Source organism: Oryctolagus cuniculus, chromosome 4, assembly GCF_051225735.1.
Source record: "Oryctolagus cuniculus isolate XC-2025 breed Fujian yellow rabbit chromosome 4, ASM5122573v1, whole genome shotgun sequence".
NCBI classification, from domain to species: domain Eukaryota; kingdom Metazoa; phylum Chordata; class Mammalia; order Lagomorpha; family Leporidae; genus Oryctolagus; species Oryctolagus cuniculus.
Genome location: NC_142870.1, coordinates 60,100,811 through 60,124,638, shown reverse-complemented (window position 1 = coordinate 60,124,638; position 23,828 = coordinate 60,100,811). Strand labels below are relative to the sequence as shown.

General features: G+C 36.7%; 1 long non-coding RNA gene across 1 annotated transcript; it reads left to right on the top strand.

Moving 5' to 3' along the window:
• Positions 1–1,368: 1,368 nt before the first annotated feature.
• On the top strand, positions 1,369–21,553 carry LOC149126983 (uncharacterized). The gene is made up of 3 exons (XR_016232091.1): positions 1,369–1,532; positions 6,920–6,994; positions 21,501–21,553. It is a non-coding gene; the product is annotated as an uncharacterized LOC149126983 (long non-coding RNA).
• The last annotated feature ends 2,275 nt before the right edge of the window (positions 21,554–23,828 follow it).

The window sequence follows — 23,828 nt, the reverse complement described above, 5'->3', positions numbered from 1 at the left end:
ATTCTGATTCTTCAACCAGTCAATATTTCATGATGTTAAAGTTTTGGTGTTCAAGTTACAGTGTGATTTCCTTTTCCTGGTAGGATTCAAGACTATCTGATCCCTTTGCATGTTTTTGGATCACCTCCCCTGTACTACCACCCTTCACAACCCTTAACAGAGACAACTTTCACTGATAATAACAGCTTTGAAAAAATTTAAAGATAAATATTAGCACTTTAAGTAGTAGAAAAATTAGAAATGTAGAAAAATTAGAAATCACTCAATCTAGTTTTTATTCAGAAGTGGAAACAGACCAAAACAATAGCAAAAGGACTGAGACCTATATTTTGTCTGCTTTTGTATCACTATTGACAATCACAATGTAGATATGAAATAAATGTGAATTGAGATGAGTATATTTCCTTAGGCATAATTTATTGAGCACTGTGCAAGCTATTGATGATGTGATAATTAAGGTAGACATAGCTTTTGCCCTCAAAAGATTTTTAGGCAAGTGGAAAATTTGAAATCAGAATTGTGACTTTGATTAACCTAAGCCCTAATTATTTTGGATATTATCTTTAAGCTGAACTGTAAGTTTGGTTTTCTTCACATTTTTTTCAAAGCTTCATAGGAAAGAAAACCAAATATACATGTTTAACATTAATTACACTCTGATATAGCTATCAGAACCTGGTATCATCTATGCTATGTTTTTGTTACTTCTAAAAGCTCTCCTATGATTGTTTCTAGTTCTACTACATTTTCATTATGTAAAAATCCCAAACTTTTGAGACTTTAATTTAATAAAAACTTTCTTACTCATTTTCCTAGATTGATAAGTAAAACATAATAAGGCCATAATCTAATGGAATCAAATTATGAAGTACCTTGAATATTTAGTTTATGGGATTTTTAATAATCAATCTTGCTAAATTGTTTTATGAATATGGAAAATCTTTGAAAACTTAATAAATTTCTATCTTTAGAACATCTTCATGGAAATGTTACTTTCATATGTAGTTCATAATAATCTAGACCATTTTGTTAATGTTAATTCACTACTCTCCTCTGGAAAAGAAGATACGATATACTTAGACTTATGTAGATATATTTCATACATTTAAGTTGAATTTTTTTATTTTAGATTAGAGATATAGAGCTAGTAATATTATGCTTTTGCTGTCTTCATAACTTATTGTACTATATTGTTTCATATCTGTGCATCAGAAGGGTCTTCCAAAAGTTAATAGGAAATACAACGTATGAAAAGACTATGCATGGATTTCCAAAAATTTTTCACTGAAACAAACAACTTTTTATGCAAATTTTCTATAAACTTTTTGAAGTATACTTTTAAAAATATTTTTCTTAGGAGATTCCAAGATGGCTAAAGAGGGAAAAGATACACTGCTTTTGAACTGGGGAAAAGTGGAAGAAGCACGTTCCCTGGAGAGAGTTGGAGAGAAGTTTGTGGTGGAAATTCTATGGACAGCACATCAGACCCTCGCAGCCAGGAACTGGAGGAGACGCCAGCTTTTGAGAGCAAGGTGAGAGCAGGCTGTGACAGACCATGCCACTGTTGATAATTGCCTCAGGGAGAGCATTGGGGACCACACTCTCTTTAAGTTTGGCTTGGAGCCTTAGTAGGAGGTATGGCACCCACCTAATCCAGCAAAAGAATAGCACATTTCCTTCTCTCCATCTGCTTACCAGAGCTCCTGGCTACTGATGGGAAGAAGTCGCCATTTTGACTCTCATAGAGGCTCAGCAGCTTTTGTGCACACCTGTGACCAGGGGATTTTACCAGAGGCAAAAATTCATGTTCCCAACTGATGTTGGTTCTGGTTGGGAGGGGTGACAGAGGATGGGCACCCATATAGGTATTCCATCTTTTTAATACATCACAGGCTCTGGCGCTCAGACTGCCAAGGTAGAACACCCACAGGCAGCTGGTTCTGGGAATGTTTGTTTTCTCTGTGAATGGGGCAGGAGTGTGGGGCTGAACAGATCCTCTGCATTCTGTGACTACGGGAGCCTTGTGTGTCATGACCGCGGGGATTCTGTGACTGTGTAATTGTTCAAAAATTGTTCAAAATAAGATCCATCAGATGAGAAAACCAACAAATATTTCTACAAATTCCTAAAAACAAATGCAGAAATTCAAGAAACAAGAATAAGGAAGACAACATGAATCCCTGAAAGGAACAGAACAACACTTTAATACTAGGATGTGAAGATGGAGAGATTGATGAAATGTCTGAAAAGGAATTCAAAATATTGAATATAAGGTTTCTCAGAAGCAATGAGAAGTAAATTCATGAGTTAAAGAAATTCATACATGATGTGAATTAAAAATTTTCCAGTAAGTTTGAGATTTTTAAGAGAAATCATACTGAATTATACAAATTAAGAATTCTTTATATCAAATAAAAAATAAGGTGGAAAGCCTTAACAACAAATGTGGTGAGACAGAAGATAGAATATCTGAGCTGAAGACAAATCTTTGTAAATATCTCAGTCAGACCAAAAAAAAAAAAAAAAAAGCAGAAGAAATTAGAAAAATTAAACACAATGAGATTTATGCGATACTATCAAATGGCCCAACATTCAGATCTTGGGAGTTCCTTAAGGTATAGAAAGAAATAATGGATTAGAAGGCCTATTCAGTGAAATAACAAAAGAAAACTTTCTTAATTTGGAGAAAGAAAGGGACATTCTAGTATCTGAAGCACAGAAAACTCAATACACATGACCACAAAAGAATTTCAGCATGACACATTGTAAGCAAACTTGCAACAATAAAACACAAAGAAAAGATTCAAATGGCCAATAGATGTGAAAAAATGCTCAGGATCACTAGCTATCAGGGAAATGCAAATCAAAACCACAATGAGGTTTCACCTCACCCCAGTTAGAATGACTGTCATACAGAAATCAACAAACAATAAATTCTCATGAGGATGTGGGGAAATAGATACCCTAAATATAATGTATATAAATGAAATGGACATTTTTGAGATTCGATCATTGTTTACAGTCCTTCTCTTTACTGTTGAGGAATAGCGTTTTTTTCTTCTTACTATTTGTTGAATTCTTTACTTAACTTTGGGTTAATAAAATAGATGGAAAGCAGATCATTGTAAAAATTAAAGTTGGAGTGGGAAACTAAGGAGGAGGGAGAGTGGAAGCATGGGTGGGAGGGCAGTTAGGGTGGTTAGTTTGCTATGCTCTTAAATCTATATATAAGAAACACATGAAATCTGTTCACATTAAAAAACTAAAGCATAAAAAATAGAAAAATAAAAATTTTACAAGAAAAAATCATAGTCATTGAAAGATCTGAGTAAGGAATAAAATATATATATAAAATATATATATATAAAATATATATATATATCTTAAAAATTATATCTTAAAAATACATTATATCTTAAAATTATATCTTAGAAAACACAGAGCATTATTTTCCTGATAAGAAGTTTTCCCTCATATGTAATGTTCATAAGCAAATAGCAAACTGAAAGAAATTCTTAATTAATTGACTATTAATTTTATTTCATAATTTTGAAATATATTGAAAAAAAGAAAAGTGAAAGTGAGGCTCTACAAACACACAAATAATTTTTATCAAGTAGTTCTAACATGTTTTTGTTTCAAATAGTAACTGATCATGAAATCTAAATTTTATCTCTTCACTTCGTATCTAGTATAATCTTATTTTTATTCACATTAATATTGAAATGTTTGCCACAACTTTAATATCTAAGAAATCATGAATATTTTCAAATGTATCATCTTGTCTTCTTCCTCTTACTTCTATTTTGGGTTCATTTCTTGATGATTATCAGTTTTTCAACGTGTTTACACCTTACAGATTCAGGGCTTCTGCTAACATCAACAAAGTCATGCCAGACACAAAATCCTCCATGAATATACGAGATGAAGAACTGTCCTTATAAAAAATTAATAGCATGTCTTTTTTTTTTAATTTTATATTGTGGGGCCAGTGCTGTGGTGCAGCTGGTTAATGCCCTGGCCTGAAGCGCCTGTATCCCATATGGGTGCCAGTTCAATACCTGGCTGCTCCACTTCTGATCCAGCTCTCTTCTATGGCCTGGGAAAGCAGTAGAAGATAGCCCAAGTCCTTGGGCTTCTGTACCCACGGGGGAAGGGGGGGCAGAAGAAGCTCCTGGCTCCTGGCTTTGGATTGCCAATTGGGGAGTGAACCATCGAATGGGAGACTTCTCTCTTTCTCTCTGCCTCTCCTCTCTCTGTGTAACTCTTTCAATTAAATAAATAAATCTTTTAAAAAATTTTATGTTGTATTTTGAGAATTGTCCTAGCAGTGAGTTATTTTCAAAGCCTGATCTTTTTAATAAATTCACATTTCATTTTACATGGATAAATAGATGTCCAAGATGCTCTACAGTTTATGGAGGAGGTAGTCTCCTCCATAATGAACCGTGGAACAGTTGAGGAGGTTGCCTATGTTCTGGTGAAGGAAGCAAGCGGAGCCCCTTTCTGCCTATTACATAGCCTACTGGTAAGAACACATCTCTTTCCTGCAATGATTAGCATCGAGGCAGCATATATAAAGATAGCCAAATCTGCCTCACGAGATTGTTTTATTCAGTGAAGAATGAAAAAAGCATCTGAAAACTTGTCCTGCTCCCTCGCATAACAATTTTTAACTCTGTAATCCACTATAGGAGCAATGAAAATTGAACATATTCATATAAATCATATTTGGAATACCTACCATTAATCAATAAAAGTGAATCAATACTGTATTTTAAATTTAATGCAATAAGAATAATGCAGTCTTCCTTTAAATCCTCTTTTTCAATTAACTCCCTTTCCCAACTTTTACAATGGAGTGATAGTCACCAAGGTAACCTTGAAATCTCCAGTGCTGCAAATGATCAATCAAGGTAATAGTCAATGTCCTTGAAGAAGTTTTAAGTTTTAAGAAGATCACATAAACAAAACTAGTGTCTGAAAATACTAACTGATAGAATAAAAAAGGGAGAGAATGATCCAACATGGGAAGTGAGATACACAGCAGACCCATAGAATGGCAGATGTCCTAAACAGCACTCTGGCCTCAGAATCAGCCCTTAAGGCATGTGGATCCAGCTGAAAAGCCCATGAGAGTATTACAGGCATGGAAAGCCAAGACACTCTGGCAAAAAAAAAAAAAAAAAAAAATGACCTAAATGAAAGATCTCTGCAAGTGAGATCCCAGTGGAAAGAACAGGTCATCAAAGAAGGAGGTACCTTTCTCTGAAGGGAGGAGAGAACTTCCACTTTGACTACGACCTTGTCTAAATATGATCAGAGTCAGTGAACTCAAAAGACTTCCATAGCCTTGGCAACTCATGACAAGAGCCTAGGGTGATTACTGATGCCATAAACAAGAGTGTCAATTTGTTAAGTCAACAACATGAGTCACTGTGCACTTACTCCTCATGTAGGATTTCTGTCCTTAATGTGCTGTACATTGAGATTTAATGCTATAACTCATACTCAAACAGTATTTTTCACTTTATGTTTCTCTGTGGGTACAAACTGTTGAAATCTTTACTTAATATATACTAAACTGATCTTCTGTATATAAAGAGAATTGAAAATGAATCTTGATGTGAATGGAAGGGGAGAGGGAGCGGGAAAGGGGAGGGTTGCAGGTGGAAGGGATGTTATGGGGGGAAGCCATTGTAATCCATAAGCTGTACTTTGGAAATTTATATTCATTAAATAGAGTTAAAAAAAACGAAGATCTAAACTACTTGTTAACTTTCTTTTAGAATAAAATACTTTGCAAAAGCAAATCTAATGTTAGGTAGAAAGGGATTTTCTTAGGATGGTGAATTTTATTTTTTCCCTCATAATTAATAATGATAGGCTAACTTCTCTTACCCAGGTTCATTGCTTTCAGCAGTATAATGATGTTGGCCAACAAGCATGCAAGTGTTTCAAATCAGTGAAAGTTGCTGAGTCTTTTGAGACATTTGCCTTGCATATGATTTTCCTCATAATAACAAGGTCTGTGACTAGCATTTAGATTTGAAAAGCTTTTTTCAACAACAAAAAAATCAGTGATTACTTCAGGTCCTATAATTCAAAAATGACAAACTACTCTGAAAGTAAAAATTAAACAGAATGTTAATGTATTTGTTCAGATAATAGAATAGTTTAGTGGTTTTCATGGAAGAAATTCAAAATATGTTGTTTTGAAGCAATTTTCTGTATTTGTATAATAGCAATGGTACATCTTTAATAAATATCTGAGCTACTTGACCCAGGTGAACATCTTTCATTGTAGTTAACAGAAAGGTCTAAATTTAACAATTGGAGTTTTCACTGGCAATGCAATTAGACCATGACTATAATTTTTGTTTAAACATTTGTGCATAATCATTTTGAATTTGATGTAATAGAGAAAAACAAAAGCACATGTCTTTGTGTGGGGAAGAGAGAAAGGAAATAAGAGAGGGAGGGGGGAGTAGTGGAGAAAGTGAGAGAGGAAAAGAAAGGGAATATTTTAAAATAGATTTTAATAGTTTATTAGGAAAAAGCCTAATCCACAAATGTGAAGCAACAATAACAACAACTCATGCAGGGGTTTTAATAATGCTTCACATTTATCATCTAGCATTCTTATGGTATGCAATAACTTTAACAGGTATTCTGATTTCTTTGCTTGTTTCTTAATATTCATTTTCAGGGTCAACATTTTCACTGCAGAAGGGTATGTGGACAGAATAATTTTTAATATTTAATCTTTAAAACTTGGTTTTTATTTGACATTAATTGTAAGATGGTAAAAAAATAAAAATCAAGTATACCCATATTTTTGCTGGTCCGGTATGCGAACTCTATTCGTTAGAGTATAAATGAATTACAATTCTTGTAATCTAAAATTTCTCTTTTATAGCTGAGAATCCCTGTGTCAGAGAGGTCATTTCACTTTCATGAAGCTCCGCAGAAGAAGCACAGTTGAGAGTAAGAGGTGAGGTGGTTGGCCCCGAGGGCTCTTGCTTGGCTAATACTCTTTGATGATGCATTTGTTTTCTTTATGTTGCTCATTTTAAGCCCTTGTGTATTTGCAGATCACATGCAAAAAAGGATTTGATGACAATTACTTTTTTTAAAAAATTTTTTTGACAGGCAGAGTGGACAGTGAGAGAGAGAGACAGAGAGAAAGGTCTTCCTTTTCCCGTTGGTTCACCCTCCAATGGCCGCTGCGGCCAGCACGCTGCGGCCCGTGCACCGCGCTGATCCAATGACAGGAGCCAGGTACTTATCCTGGTCTCCCATGGGGTGCAGGGCCCAAGTACACAGGCCATCCTCTACTGCACTCCCTGGCCACAGCAGAGAGCTGGCCTGGAAGAGGGGCAACCGGGACAGAATCTGGCACCCCGACTGGGACTAGAACCCCGTGTGCCAGTGCCGCAAGGCGGAGGATTAGCCTAGTGAGCCGCGGCGCCAGTGATCGCAATTATTTTTATCATCTATCTATAATTGTGGGTGTGATCAACATACATAAATATTTTCTTTTTCTATTAGGTAAATTTCTTTTTTTAAAAAATGTTTTATTTTATTTATTTTAAAGACAGAGTTACAGAGAGAGTTAGAGACAGAGAGAGCCTTTCTATCCACTGGTTCACACCCTAAATTGCCACAAGGGCTGGAGCTGAGCCAATGTGAAGGCAGGAGCCAGGAGCCAGGAGCCAGGAGCCAGGAGCTTCTTCCAGGTCTCCCACATGGGTGCAGGGGCCAAAGCGCTTGGGCGATCTTCTGCTGCCTTCTCAGGCACATTAGTAGGGAGATGGATCAGAAGTAGAGCAGCCAGGACTCGAAATGATGCCCATGCAGATGCCACCCATACAGGTTGGGGGTCTAACCTTCTGCACTACAGTGCTGGCTCCATAAATTTGTTCTTAAGATTGTAATTTAAAAACAATATTTCTGGGGGCAGGAGTTTGGTCTGACAGTTAAGATGCCTGTGGAGGTACATTCCCTACCGCAATACCTAGGTTCCAGTCCCAGCATGACTCCAACTTCCTGCTAATGCAGGCTCTGTAGGGCCGCAGGTGATGGTCCAAGTGGATAGGTCCTTGAAACCCATGTGAGAGATTTGAATTGACTTCCAAGTTTCCAACTTATCCCTGTCCCAGACATTCTGGTAGTGAACCAGCAGATGGAAGCTCTCTGTCTCTATCTCTCAAGTTAAGAGATTATAATAATAAAAAATAAAAACAGAGTACTTGCAATATAGTTTCTTTGAGAACCAGAATATACAAATAAGGTGGTTTTTTTGGTCACCTAAGAGTAAGCAGCATTACCCCATGATTACAATAAATATGGAAGTAGGAATGCTGACCAGCTCTTCTTTTAACCACCACTTGAACTTTTTAATTGACATTGGGTAAATCCCTTAAGCTATTATCACTCATATTTCTTTACAGTGAAAAGCTGATAATAGCTTTTGTCTCGTTGTTAACCTTTGACCAATATGCTGTGCACACACTGATCCCACTTTTATTGAAATATTAAGCTCCTTGATGTGTCTGTTTTCATGACAGGGCTGAATATATTTTAATATCCTCCCAGCAGAGCAGTAGAGACAAGAGTTAAAAAGAGATAAAAATTAATCCTCAGATTGGGATTTTGGTTATTGTTGTAAACTCTTCTTAAGAATCATTTGACCAAATTCAACTGACAGAGCTTACCCTAGGCTGGCATCCCATTATCATGTAAGTTAGGAACAACCAAAGTGTGGTGCCTCAACATGCAGCAGCAGCATGACCTGTAAACTTATTAAAAAGCCAATTCTTGGGTCCTTACCCAGATGTATTCAATGAGAAACTCTAGGGTTGAGGGCTAACTGCTTGTGTTCCAAGTAACTTTGTCGTTTGTTAAATTTTGAGAATCACTGGAATGTTTGGAAAAAATACATTGACTGTTTAATAAAAGTTTATCCATCTCAGATTTGGCAATAAAATTTGCTTCATTGGATGGATATATTTTGATAATACATTTAAGGAGGTGAGCAAGTTGGGTAATACCTACATGAGTTCTTACCTTAACTTTAATGTACCTTTGAAAGTGTTGAAAAACCAAAGAGTATTTGAATGTTTTGATTGCAAAGATTAGAACATTGAGGAAAATGGAAGGAGATCATTAAGGAAAAGATGGTTACTGCTGAAATTCAATAATTTGTTCAGTTTATAAATGAAAAGTACGAAGGGGTATAAAGGCATTGTAAAAAAATGTAGCTCATTTAAAAGACTATGATCATCTGAGGACAGTACTCTTGTTCAGCATTTGTTTTTATAAGTGCAAGTTTGATTTAGCATTAAAATAATGATAGAGCTTGAGATTTATTTTAGTTCTCTGAGATTAAGGAAATCAAAGAATTTAGATTTACTTCATTACAAAGGTATTAACGCATTGCACAGTTTATGCTGCTAGCAAATTTTGTTTCTTGGTGGAAATAACTTTTTTTTCCCAGAGAAAACAATTTACAAAAGAAAGTTATTTTAGTACTAGAAAATTATGCATATAGTTGTGGTAGTTTGAAATATGTTGCTAATATCACAACAGTGAAGAATAAAATGAAGTGGATCTAGATTTGATTTGAATATTGATGGCTGCTTACCAGTGACTTTCAAAATAGTTGTTGTGGAGGAGTGAGGAGCAAAGTGATGAGTTTGCCAGAATGACTTGGAAGATTTATTATATCAAACTATTTATACAGATCAACATTGTTTATCCTCACAACATTTGTTTCCCCTTGCATCCATCAAGACTTCCTTTGGTGATCTTCAATCTAGGACAATTGAACTTTAAGAAGGGCTTAGTTTTCATTCTTATCCATCTGTAATATTCACATATCTATCCCAAGTAGAAAACATTACTTGTTAAACCTTAATATCATGTATCCCTGGAAAAATGGAGAGAGAAGGAAAGCCAAATAATTCCAAGCTGATTGCTTGCCTCTTTTGTAGGGTAAGATATCAGGATTTTTCTACTGATAATGGATATTTTTTTCTTCAAATACTTAACCTTTTCTGTTCTTCCAAATCAAGCCATAGAGACACTGGTGATGAGACTGTGAGTTTTGGAGAAGTTAGAAGGCCCTCCTTGACCATCAATAGACCCTTGTAAGGAGATACTTCTGAATATGAAGTCACCTATTTATCTTTAAAATTCTGTTATGGCTCCTAATCCTTTGATTCATTATGATTAATGGAGTGATGTAAATTTGTTAATGTCCCATTTTTGGGGGATGCTGGTTACATGAAAGGAAATGAAAGTGATCATGGGGTGGAGGTGCGGGGGGCAGCACTGTGGCGTAGCGAGTGGAGCCAATGCCTGCAGTCCAGGGATACCATATGGGCACTGGTTCTAGTCCTGGATACTCCACTTCCTATCCAGCTCTCTGCTATGGCCTGAGAGTGGTAGAGGATGGCCCAGGTCCTGGGGCCCCTGTACTCCCCTGTTTGGGAGACCCAGAGGAAGCTCTCGGCTCCTGGCTTTGGATCGGTGCAGCTCCGGGCATTATGGCCAATTGGGGAGTGAGCCAGCAATACAAGTTATTTATGAAGGATGATTTCTTAAGAGAAATTATCTCTTTTGCATATTATTTTTGAAAGTATATTTAGTGTCTTATTTTTCATTTTGGTCTTCCAGCGGATGGAAGACCTCTTTCTCCCTCTCTGCCTCTCCATCTCTCTCTATGTAACTCTGACTTTCAAATAAATACATAATAATAATAATAAAGTGATCACATTAGATCTTTGCATTTGGAAATTTGTTTATGTGAGGGTAAAAATTCCCTTAATTTGATTTCATCAGCTGTTGTCAGTAGCCTTTAGTCTTTGACTAACCTACACAATCTTCCTGCTTCATGCCTGGTTGGTGTGGAGAGCAGCCTTGCCAGTCTCAGTCCGTGCCTGTCCTCTCCTGTCCTCTGAGCATTTTCTCAGATCTTTGTTCCCTGTTGTCATCCCTTCTGTGTCTTCATCTGCTCTGTCAGGTAAGGTCTAATAGGGCACTTCTTTTTCAGTATCAATATTGTCCCTGAAAACACACTAAATATACTTTCAAAAATAAGATGCAGAAGAGATGATTTCTCATAAGAAATCAAGTCATTTTTCTGTGGTTTGAATATTAGTTTGGATGTTGAATATTCCCCAAAGGCCTGTATATTAAAGCTTTTGCATCTATGGTGGCACTAAAGGGAGAAAGGGAAGCCTTTAGGAGATAAGTCACAATGGGAACTGCTTAGGTCATTGAGGATGCTCCTGGAAGTTAGTTCTCACTTGTCGGTTGTTTTGGAAGCCTAAGACTGGGTGCACCCACTTTCCCTGATTCCCGGATCACCATGTGTTCATTCCTTTGCATGCTCTCTGCTGTCTTCTGCTCTCACCAGAAACCAGTGGGCTATCTGCTCTTGAACGTGAACCTCCCAAATTGTGAGCTATGTCGTCCTCTCCTTCCTTCATAAATGGCTTGTATTGGGTACTTAGCATAATGATGAAAAACTAATACACTTGTGTTATATGGTATTATCTTAGTATCTCTCTTAATATTTGTTAGTTTCTCTTTATCCAAGTCCAGTATTACTTGATTCAAGTCTCAGAAATATGTTTTACAAGAGCATGAATGACCAGTCTGTGCCTGTTTGGTCATCTGTAGGCAGACTGATCTCAGGACTTGATGTATACGTGCTTAGAGGTTGTGAAGCAGGAAGCATCAGTGAAAAACAGATCAGCAACGAACAAACTTCATCATGGGAAAGTTAATTTGAATACTGCTTAGAACCACAGGGGTATACAAAACTGGAATCATGAAATAGAGAGGAGGATGGCTGACAATCTCAGTGAGGGCATCTGTGTATATACAGTGCCTAAGATCAGCGTCACCGGTGTTGTGGAGCTGGTTTGGATTGATTCACAAGAGCCAGGCATGTGGTCTCTTCTCACGCTCATGGGATTGGCCATGATGAGAGTATTTGCGCTATAAAAATTGGCAAATGATACAAACTGAGGCTCTTCCCTTCTGGGCTCTCTCTCCTATCAAATCACTTATTAAATATTTCTAAGCAAATCATTGCATGTAACACTATATTTCAGAGATGATAGTTAACTCTAAGTTCAAATAAAAGATAGCAAGATGAAGCTGAAATATCTGTAAGACCATATGATACAGCCTAGCATCACCATGGTGTATAAATATTACAAGAAACTGAAACTAAAAATATGGAAGCGAGGGGTGCACATTTAATCTATAAATTAAAAATGCCCACAACCCATATAAGAGTGACCTGTTTGAGCTTCCTGCTAATCAGACCTTGGGGGGAAGATGTTAGCAGGTGCTCAAGTAGTTGCGTTCCTGCCTCAGGCTTTGTCGTCCTTAGACATTGTAGGTATTTGGGAAGTAAACCAGCGGTTGGAAGCACTCTCAGCTCTCTCGCTCTCTAAATAAATACATAAATGAAAAAATTTCAAAAACTAAAAACAAAACAAACAAATCAAAAAACCCTGAAGCTAGTAGTTTCACTCAGAAATAGAATGATACAGTTGGTAGTTCAGTTAGATTTTTTTTTGTTCTGCCAGTCTTTGACACTAATGTTTGGCCATGACTTTTTTCTCTTTTAAGATCTTTTGGTTAGTGAAATTCCTCCTATTCCTAGCAAATCAACTTATTTTAGTATACCTTCATTCCTATAGACTACTGTGACCACAGCACTTTAAAATTGTCTTTCCACTTTTATGCTTCCTTTTGAAATCCAGCAATAAAGTGGTTTTCTATATAAATGTTATAAAAATTGGTAATGTAAAAAGTAAAAAAGAGAAAGCATATGTCTAGATAGACAACTGTTATTAACATGTTTGATTGCTCTCCTAGGCATAGTCTAATAATTCCAATTTCCTTCAATTTTTTGATATAGTACCAACCAGCTTCTAATATAATACTTAATTTCTTGTCTGTTTGTTTTCTTTTTCTCCTCTTCTAGCCTAAGTTTCATGGAGGTTGGAATTTTTATTGGTTTATTGCTGTATCTCTCACACCTAAACAATATTGCATTGTAGTTAATAAAAAAAATTGACTTAAATGTAGTTTTGTAAATTGATATTTTCATCTTTTTATGAGCATCATCGTATATAAAAAGTATATATATGATCATTTTAATAGTTTACAATATTCTTACATATGAATTCCTTTTATATTTCACACCCAGATATATGAGGGATTTTAAAATCTTTCAGGAAAATGGAAATTAAAAGATAATTCTATTTGGCTGCATAAAAGGTTCTCAATTCCACCTGTATTTTTTTATAGTAGGCATTATTTGTGAACTTTTGGAAGACATTTCATATATATATTCCATTTAGAAGTAGATTATCTTAGTAAAAATGTATAAGTGCTTTTAACTTCTTAAATATATATTCATAAGTAAGTTTCTAAAAGTTTCATGTTCTCACCAACAGGTCATAGTTTTTTTTTTTTTTTTTTAAGTTTTACTTTTTATTTGAAAAGCAGAGTTACACAGGAAGACTGAGGGAGAGGCAGAAGCAGAGAAATCTTCCATCTGCAGTGGCCACAATGACTAAGGCTGGGACAGCTGAAGCCAGGAGCCAGGAGCTTCTCTGGTTCTCCCATATTGGTGCTGGGGCCCAAGCAGTTGGATCATCTTCTGCTGCTTTAACAGGGGCATTAGCAGGGAGCTGGATCAGAAGTGGAGCAGCTGAGACTTGCACCTTGAACTGGTGCCCAAATGGGATGCTGGTGTATGAGTGCCAATCCCCAGCTCATATATTTTAGTTTGTTTATTTATACCTATGCTGAATATTGTCAGCATTTTCAACCTTTGATAAACTGATCATAGAACAAATCTCTTTCTTTTGACATTTGCTTGTTGATTACTAATGAAACTAACCACCTCTTCATCTTACCCCTCATTTGCATTTCTTTTGTTAACTCTTTGTTCATATATTTTGTCTGTCCTTAATGTGTTGTCCAATGTGAATTAACGTGTTGTCTAAGATTTCTACAGGTAGCATTAACTCCTCATAATATATATTACATTCCTCACCTCAGCATTTTTTAATTTGTCTTTCAATGTTTAAGCAAAGTTTTTGAAAAGTTTTCGACTATTGTTTTGTTTTCTTATTTTTTGCTGATCAAAAGTTTTTAATGTTTATGTAATTAAAACTTTGGGTCTTTTCTTTCAGATATTGAGTTTCTTTTGTCAAAACAATATAAATTCATCTATTTTTTCCTTCTAATTTCAAGATACTATGTTTTACGGAATTCTTTAATCCAGTTTGAACAAATTTTGATGTAAGTTATCAGAATGGCTTCAGCCTTTCCCTTGTTAATCCCTCCTTCTTTTCCCAACATTGTTCAGTGACTAAGACCTTGAAATGCTATAGTTAACATGCTCTGACTGTCATGTTGAGTAGTTGGTTATTTCCTGTTTTATGTTAATTTAATTCAACCAGTTACTTATTCTCTCAAACTGATTGGATACCACTAGTTACCAGGCGTTATTATAGTTAAGGATATTGAGACAAATACTTCCATCCCCAAAGAATCCAGACTTCTTTTTATAAATCTGCCTAAATTAGCCCAGCTTGGCCTAACCTAATCTATTCAGCTTAGCTTAGTAAATTCAGATTATTTTTACAAATTTGTCTCTGAGCCTAAGATTTAAAACATGCAAGTGTGAAGGTGAGTGTGAGAATAAAGTCCACTGTAGAAAAGGAAGGAGACACTGACAGAGGCCTCAATGTGGAAAAAAACAAAAGTGTTGAGGTGGGGCAAAGGCAAATGAAAAAATTGCTTGTTTCCAATTTTAAAGCCTTTAAATAGCCCTGCAAACAAAAATCTATAATCAAATTCTGTTAGATATAAAATATATAAAAGTATCCTGAGTGATATTTTTGATAAACGTACTCAGTTAAAATAATTTCATTCATTTATGTAAGGAAAAATGAAGATGCTTGTAAAACAAACTTTATTGTGATAATAAGGAATGAATAAAAAAAGTTTCTGTGTTTATGGAGCTTACCAACTAACATCTGTGCAGTGTTAAATAATACATATAGACCTGTCTGAATGGAAACAGAAACATATAAAGAGTTTCATCAAAGCTCACGGAGAGTCTGGACAAAAGGGGCCAAAAGAGGTCATGCTTGAACTGGATCTTCAGGATTCAGTGTGAGTTCCTCAGAGAGGGAAGCAAGCTAGAAGGCTTCCCTAGGTAGTGATTTGGAGAGTTTGATTTCATAAAAGACGAGATTTGGAGCAATGTGAATGAGCTGTTTGTTGTGCTTGAAGAAGGACAAATTGCTTGATGCATGTAAATAGTTCTACCATGTGAGTGATGGGAGAAGGGACTGAAAAAGTACAGGCTTGGGCCACTTCTTGGATTACTATGTGTGGAAGATTTTTAGCTGTCTACTTCTTTTCCTTACAAATGGAATCCCAATTTTGTTCTCTGTACCTGTGTCCACAATGTCTTTGTCTGAGGTGGCTGCGTTACACAACTTTTCACTTATTTTGTTCATTTGACCAAATAATTATTACTGTGTTTTCTAAGGCAGGTACTGCTCTCTGCGCAAACAATGCAGTAATAAAACAAACCACACATAATCTGATGTGGATGATGTGGCTAAACTCAGTCACAGTGAGAAAATGGAGACTTTCAGCACAATCATATATGTATAAATGTATATGCATAGACATGTATGTTTATATAATGGTATTGTGCATGATGATGAGTAACATGGGAAAAATCAAACAGGAAACATGTTTAATTTTAAATGAGATCTTCAGGAAGAGCGCCAATGAAAATATGTGTCACCACTCCCTCCGTTTTTCCAGGACCTTTGATTTTGATATGTTGATTTTTGCACCTATCTATCTATAGCTTTCCATGATAGAAGGAAAGGGAGAAAATGGCACGTTCGTTTTTCGACTTTTCAAGTTGTATACCACACAGGAGAGCAGTGTGGAGCAGCTTGTCGAGGGCCCGATCAGAGCATCCTGCAGTCCTCCAGGCATGGGTCGCTGTGGAAAGTCTCCCATTTATCTATGAGTGACTATTAATTCAGAAACCCAGATTAACATGATTTTGGGAAAACATGAATCTTTTGTTGTTGTTCTTGCTTCTGTTATTTAATTTGCTTTTCCTAATGGGTGTGGAAATCAGAGATTTGGTTTTGGATTTGTGAAATTTGAGAAGCTTATCAGGTTGACACGTAGAGTCACAAAATGGCATTTGGACTTGGGCACAGGAAAAATCTTCACTGTAGCTATCTACTTGGTACTGTCTGTCAAACGCAGTTTTAAAGCATTGAGCCTGCACAGATCATCAAAGGATTGGGTATAGATAAAGAAAAGAGAAGATATAGCTAGCTGAGTCCTGGGGTTTTCCCATGCCCAGAGTTCAAGTTGGATAAGGATGATTTAGAAGGACCCATCAGAAAGATAGAAGTGAATCAAGAGAGTAGAACATTCTGAATGTGAAGTGAAGAAAGCTTCAAACAGAACAGGGAGATAACTATGTCAAATGTTTGCCTACAGTGCAAGTAAGAAGAGAATTGAAAATGCCTTTTGGATTTAGCAATGTGGAGATTATCAGTGACTTTAGCAAGAGACATGGTTTTGGAGTTGTGGGAATTAAACCTGGCTTAACTGAAGTCAGGAGAAAATAGGAATGTAAGTGTCAAAAATAGTCACTTTTTTAAAAAAATTTATTTGAAATACAGAGTTACAGAGAGGCAGAGGCAGAGAGAGAGAGATTTTCCATTCTCTGGTTCACTCCCCAAATAGCCACAAAAGCCAGAGCTGGGCCAATTGGAAACCAGGAGCCAGGAGCTTCTCCCGGGTCTCTTTGGGTCCAGGGGCCTGAGGATCTGGACCATCTTCCACTGCTTTCCCAGATCATAGCAGAGAGATGGACCAGAAGTGCAGCATCAGGGAATCGAACAGCTGCCCATGAGATTCCAGCACTGCAGATGGCGGCTTCACCTACTATGCCACAGTGCCAGCCCCAAAACACAAGTCACTTTTATGAAAATTTGATGTAGAAATAAAGAGAAATACAAGCATGAGGTTTTTTTAAAACTAAAATGGAGAAATCAGTGTGTTTATTTGCTGATTGATGGGTGAGATGAATTAAGATTTTGTGTACAAGAGAAAGTTTTGGTAAAATATATGCTCTTGAATCTGGTCAGTGAGTAAATGTAGTGAAGGAAGCTTCTGAAATTTTCTATTACTCATTTCACATTTCTCAGTGGAATCTGAAGCAAGGTTAAAGATTTAAAGATGCTGGATGGAGATCTGGAAGCTTAGAGAGCAGGCACGTGACATAGTCCTTCTTTGGCAGCAAGGAATTGGATAGACCAGGAAAGCTTGCTAGGCACCATGGAAGGACTTCCTCTCTTCTCTGCATGAACTGCAGGCACAGTGAGGAAGACAGAATAGCAATCCGGTAATCATGGCACAAGTGTGAGGACAAGAGTTTTATAGGAGTGCATGTAAGTAACTGTGGGGAGCAACTCGGACTATACTGTTACTGGAATTAAGACTTATTCTATGCATCTGCTCTCCCACTGTGGGGAGCAACTCGGACTATATTGTTACTGGAATTAAGACTTATTCTATGCATCTGCTCTCCCACAATATGGCGCTGGGAGAGGAGAAAACAGCTTCTACGCAGCTGCCTCCAGTTCAACCAATAAACTGTAGGACCTACTCCTGATTGGAGGAGAGCAGCGTACTCGGCGTGTGGGCAGCCGAGTTAGGATTGGCGGAGGAGGACTATAAAGGAGGAGAGAAACGGCATGCACCAGGAACATCTAAGGGGAACATCTAAGGGAACACCTGTGCAGCCCCCCAGAGAGCCGGCCGGCGGTGTGCCGCTCCCCTGCGGAAGTGGGGAATGTGGCCAGGGGGAACTGCCCTTCCACGGAGGTGGAAGGGATAGTAGCCAACCCGGGAAGAACCAGCAGCAAACCCGGGGAGGGCCGAGCAGACAGAAAGAACAGCGCAGGGTCCTGTGTTGCTCCTCCACGAAGAGGGGGAGCAACAGTAACCTTTAAATCCTTCTGGTAATTTAGAGCTATGTGTCCTTTCTTTCATTTACATGTAGACAGACTTCAGGGAACATGAAAAAAAAAATGAAATCTCTATTTGGTGAATTGATAGTACCTAAGTTTCCATTTCCTATGCTCTTGCAGTTTATCCCTAACGTAAATGAGAGGGCTTCACAACAACCGGGGAAAAACGTGGTGTCGCAGGGCAGGGCACCTTCCTCATGAACTTGTGGAAGCCCCCACCCCCATCCTCGAGGCTTGAGACTTATTGGTAAGATGAAGGGGAGCCCCTGAGGTTTCAGGAGAAAGACTGACATGATGAGTACTGAGACTTAGATCACTGTGATGTGGCAGATGGATTTTCCCAAAGTGTCCATTACCTCTGTTTCTTAATAACACTGGCTTGGCTCAGCATCAACAGTCATTTACTACCTAATGTAGAACTTATTGCTGTTTGTGGCAGGAAGGAGAGTTACTCAATCCAAACTCATTGAAATATGTTGTTACCAGGTTTAAGTTCTCTGCTGTGAAATTATTAGGTGGATGCAGTGGTGCCAAAGATTGAGAACAAATTTATAAAAGTGGGCTTCAGGTTCCCACTGGGAATTTTGGGCATTCTATCAATGTTCTGATGTAGACAGCTGTCAGAGCAGAAATTGGCTTTCAAAAATATGATAAAATTTCTGTTTTATCATTGGAGGCCATGAACTCCTGCAGTATTCATCAGTATGGGAATCATTATTTTTCACAATATTAGGTTAGTATACATAGATTTTAAAAATTATGATTATTCTGGAGATATGTAATAATATTTTCATTAATTTCTTTTTTAAAAGATTTATTTATTTATTTATTTAAAAGTCAGGGTTACAGAGAGGCAGAGAAGGAGGGAGGTCTTCCATCCTCTGGTTTACTCCCCAAATAGCCACAACAGCCATAGCTGGGCGGAAACGAAGCCAGGAGTCAGGGTCTCCCACATGGGTGGAGTGTTCCAAGCTCTTGGACCACTTCTACTGTTTTCCCAGGCCATAGCAGAGAAGTGGGCCAGAAGTGGAGCAACTGGGACTGGAACCGGTGCCCATATGGGATGCCAGCACTGCAGGATGTGGCTTTACCTGCTATGCCACAGTGCGGGCCCCTTCATTCATTCTTTCATTCTTAAATATACTTTCTCACTCTGAATATTGCTGGTACATGTGATGATGTTTTAAGGGTGCTTGGAAGCTTAGGGCAAACACGGCACATCATTCTGTACTGTCAATTTACTCCATGGTAGTAAGGTAAAAATTCATTTTTATTTAAAATTTTAAAGATTTAAAATTTGTTAAATAACAAAATGTAGATCTTCATGATTTTAAAAATACAAGGAAGAGACTTCAATAAAACAGATTTGTAAAGCTCAATTCCCAGATGTTTCTCTAACTTTATTGACAGATTTACTCATGTATATTGATCTCTTATTTGTGATAGGCATAGTACTGGGTGAAGCCAATAAAGCATTGGGCCGGAAAGATAGGCCTTGATGACAGGAATCAAAGCTATTTCAAGAAAGAAAGAAGCACTAAATGTATTGAGCACACATCAAGTGTAAGCCACTGTGAACCAGACCTTGACATATATTTCACAGTCATTGTTCTCCTAAACTATTTCTTAATACAAGACTATGCAGCTGGCACCCCAGTGATAACTAATACGTCTCTGGGTAAAAATAATTGAAGGGATTTAACAATGAATATGAGGTGGGCAGCCTCTTATTGAATAGTCAACAGTTAACTGTATTTGAAATGCATCCATGTTGAAATTGTAGCACCTGGAAATATCATTATGATGAATCTTCATTTCAGAATTTTCCTTAAGCTTTTAGTCAATGAACATTTTTGAAATTATTAGCATTAAGAAAAATCTGGGTATAATATGTAAGGTGAGCAGTTTACTTTTATTTCGGTCAGAATAATTAGTGTAGGATAAACAATATGAATTTTTTGTTTTCAATCTGGAAGTAGATTACTTAGTATGTGGACTACTCTAGTCTCATTAATGTCAGTATCCTTAGCTTCCTTTTCCTTAACTTTCAAAAATTTATTCATTTCCTATTATTTTTTCTTCAGAAATTTCTTACGAAGTTTTATGAGGAAGAAAGTAGACATTAATGACTAAAATGAGATATTTTGCTAATGTCATGTTTCATATGTCCAAATAACATATGCATGGAAACTTACTACTAGTTACATATTTTATTTTTGGTCTTCTTATTAATTCTCTAGTTTCGCATGTTATTTTTTGAAAGAAAGATTTATTTATTTATAAATAAATAAAGGAGAAGACAGACAGATATTCCATCTGCTGGATCACTTCCCAAATGGCCACAATTGCCAGGGATGTGCCAGACTGAAGCCCGAAACCAGGAGCTTCTTCTAGGTCTTTCACATGTGTGCAGGGGTCCAGAGCCCAGGGACTTGTGCCATCTTCCACAGCTTTGTCAGGCATATTAACAGGGAGCAGGATCAGAAGTGCAGCAGATGGAACTTGAACTGGCACTCATATGGGATGCTGGCATTACAGGCCATGGCTTAACCTTCTGCACCACAGTGCCAGCCCCAATGTTTTCTATTCTAGGGGGTATATTATGTCATAATGCTAGTTATAAAAGATATTCACTTAAATAAAAATATCAATTTCCTTAATATGGAAGATGAATAACTTCATCTCATTACCTTTGTTTTCAGTATTTTTTAGCGAAAGGTAATAGCATGCATTTCATTAACAAAAACATTTAAATTTTAAATAAGTCTTCAAAAGAAAAAATGTGAATGGAAGGGGAGAGGGAGTGGGAAAGGGGAGGGTTGTGGGTGGGAGGGACGGTATGGGGGGGAAGCCATTGTAATCCATAAGTCGTACTTTGGAAATTTATACTCATTAAATAAAAGTTAAAAAAAAAGAAATAATGTATATTCTTTTAATTCTCTGAAAATCCTGTCTCTGTAATAAGCCTAAATTTTATGCAATCTTAGATGCTTTTTGAAATAGCATGAAAGCACCAGTTATTCTGTCACTGAGTTAGTAACTGTTTTGATGTTCAGTAGCCTCAACATTGTGGATTCATATCTATATATGACCCCAAGAGTAGTTTTTTATTTATGAAATAACTTTAAGCTTATTACCTCAACTCCAGAGGAAAGGAAATTTCCTAAAGTAGAAAGATGCTCACCAAGAAAATATCTCCTAATCTACTGTGAGAGGTGAGAGAGTAGAGGGCACAGAATATAACCCGTCACACCATTGAGAAGTAAGTGATAAAGAATATCATAGACACACGGATGGGTCAGAATTCCCACTGAACTCGGAAACTGTGGTCTGTTCCATGATATAATGTCTCTAAATGAAATCTTTCTCTGTTTTCAGCAATTCATTACTGACAACTGCTATATTGCTAAAGAGGTAAATGCCTCTATGGTAAGTTTTGAATTCACTATTTGTTTCCATTTATCTTTATAAGATAATTTTAAATGTGTTATATTTTTAATACTTCTGCATTTTTGTTCATAATAAATGTGTACAATAAATATAACAGTTAAAATTCTTCAGTGTAGCATATCCTTTGTAAGGTAAGTTTATTGTATGTAAGCTAACATAATTAATTAATAATTCATGTTTAAAATTTGTAGAAAGACATTGCTGATATTTCTTTTCCTTTTCTTTCCCCAAATCAGACTTGATGCTTCTATGTGTGCCTGAATGTCTCAATTTACAGATTTTTTGTATTTTGAAAATAATACTGGTTTTAAATATTTATGTGTATGTAATAACTTAAAATGTAAAAAGCTCCTTTTTTAAAGTGGTCTATAGAATTATGTTAAGGGCATGAGTTGCTTTGTAAGGAGCATGGAAGAAATTTAATCTATAATGACATGGAAAATTTAGATAGGTGACTTTTTTAATTAACTAGAGATATATAATGTTTGATATATTGTTTCATAATCTGTAAGATGGAGTCTCAATGGATAGAGGACTGAAACAAGAGCTGAGTAATATTATTGTTTTTATTGTCTATATTTTGTGGATTATAAATTTCTGAGGCACAGTATAAACTGCACATGGAAACATGCTTTTCTATAGTTCTCTAGGTTTACAAATTGGTTATCTGACAGCTTCTTGCTCTCATGAAATACATATTTTTCTTTCCCCAGAAAGCTTTTTAAAATCATTTTTGACATAATTTAGATTGTTATTGCTAGAAAATAAAGTCTAAAGCATTGTCTATCTAACTTTCTAGCATTTTGGTAAATTTATATGTAGAAAATATTTAGACATCAAGTTAATTGATAATTTTTTTTTTTATTTTTGACAGGCAGAGTGGACAGTGAGAGAGAGAGACAGAGAGAAAGGTCTTCCTTTGCCGTTGGTTCACCCTCCAATGGCCGCCGTGGCCGGCGCGCTGTGGCCGGCGCACCGCGCTGATCCGATGGCAGGAGCCAGGAGCCAGGTGCTTTTCCTGGTCTCCCATGGGGTGCAGGGCCCAAGCACCTGGGTCATCCTCCACTGCACTCCCTGCCCACAGCAGAGAGCTGGCCTGGAAGAGGGGCAACCGGGACAGAATCTGGCGCCCCCACCGGGACTAGAACCCCGTGTGCTGGCGCTGCTAGGCGAAGGATTAGCCTAGTGAGCCGCGGCGCCGGCCTAATTGATAAATATTTTTAATAACTTATACCTGCAATATTTTGAATATATTGTTAGGTAAAAGATTTATAAAAGTTTTATATTTTCTTTTTATTTCCATTTTCCTTTTGTAAAATTCCTTAAAAACTATTATATTCTTGAATTTAGTTTTGAATTTATTGTTCTAAATAAAACCTGTGTTATGAATGCACCTCTTAAAAATCTTCAAGTTATAAAGAAAAGAAATCAAAACGATTGGAATCCATTAGTCAAATTTAAAATGTAGTCTAAGAACTACACCACATACTTTGGGGACGTTGGTTTTTCCAGTCAATGTTAATTAGTCTGTCCAGATGCAGAATCCAAGCATTCCGGGTGCACATGATCCCTTTGAGACAATAGCATTGTTTCAATGTTCCTGTGTTTGAGTATAGGGAGAGTGCTATAGGAGATAGAATGAAATGAGAAAAGGGAAAAATTTATAGTTATAATATTATGGAAGATACAGTGATTCAGACATATGTGCATGTTATTTAATAATTAAAATTTGTAGAATTTAAATTTAAATTTAAAACCCTAGATATTCAGAAATGATTATTTATATATATTTATAACGATGAACAAAAGTACTTTATTTACCAATGTGTGTATACATATATATAAATTTATAAATGAGCATGCATTTGTGTGATCTATGTGTGTGTGCATGTAAATATGTGTAAAGTACTTAGAATTATTTTTTAGAGTTTTTAAAATCTATTTTATTTATTTGAAAGAAAGAAAGGAGAGAGAAAGATATCTTCCCTTTGCTGGTCCACTCCCCACATGGCCTTAGTGGCTGCCCAGTTCAAGCCAGGCCTTGGCCATCTTCTGCTTCTGTCCTATGGGATGCCGGTATTCCAAGCAGTGGCTTAACCCACTGTTTCACAAAGTGGACCCCAGTACTTGGAATTCTTGACACATTGTAAATACCCTCTGGAAATTAATTGTAGTTATAAAAGGTCATTATTCTGAAGGCAAGCAAGAGAAGATGGAAGTACAGGCTGAGGCATTTTAAGTGTGGAATGAATTGCT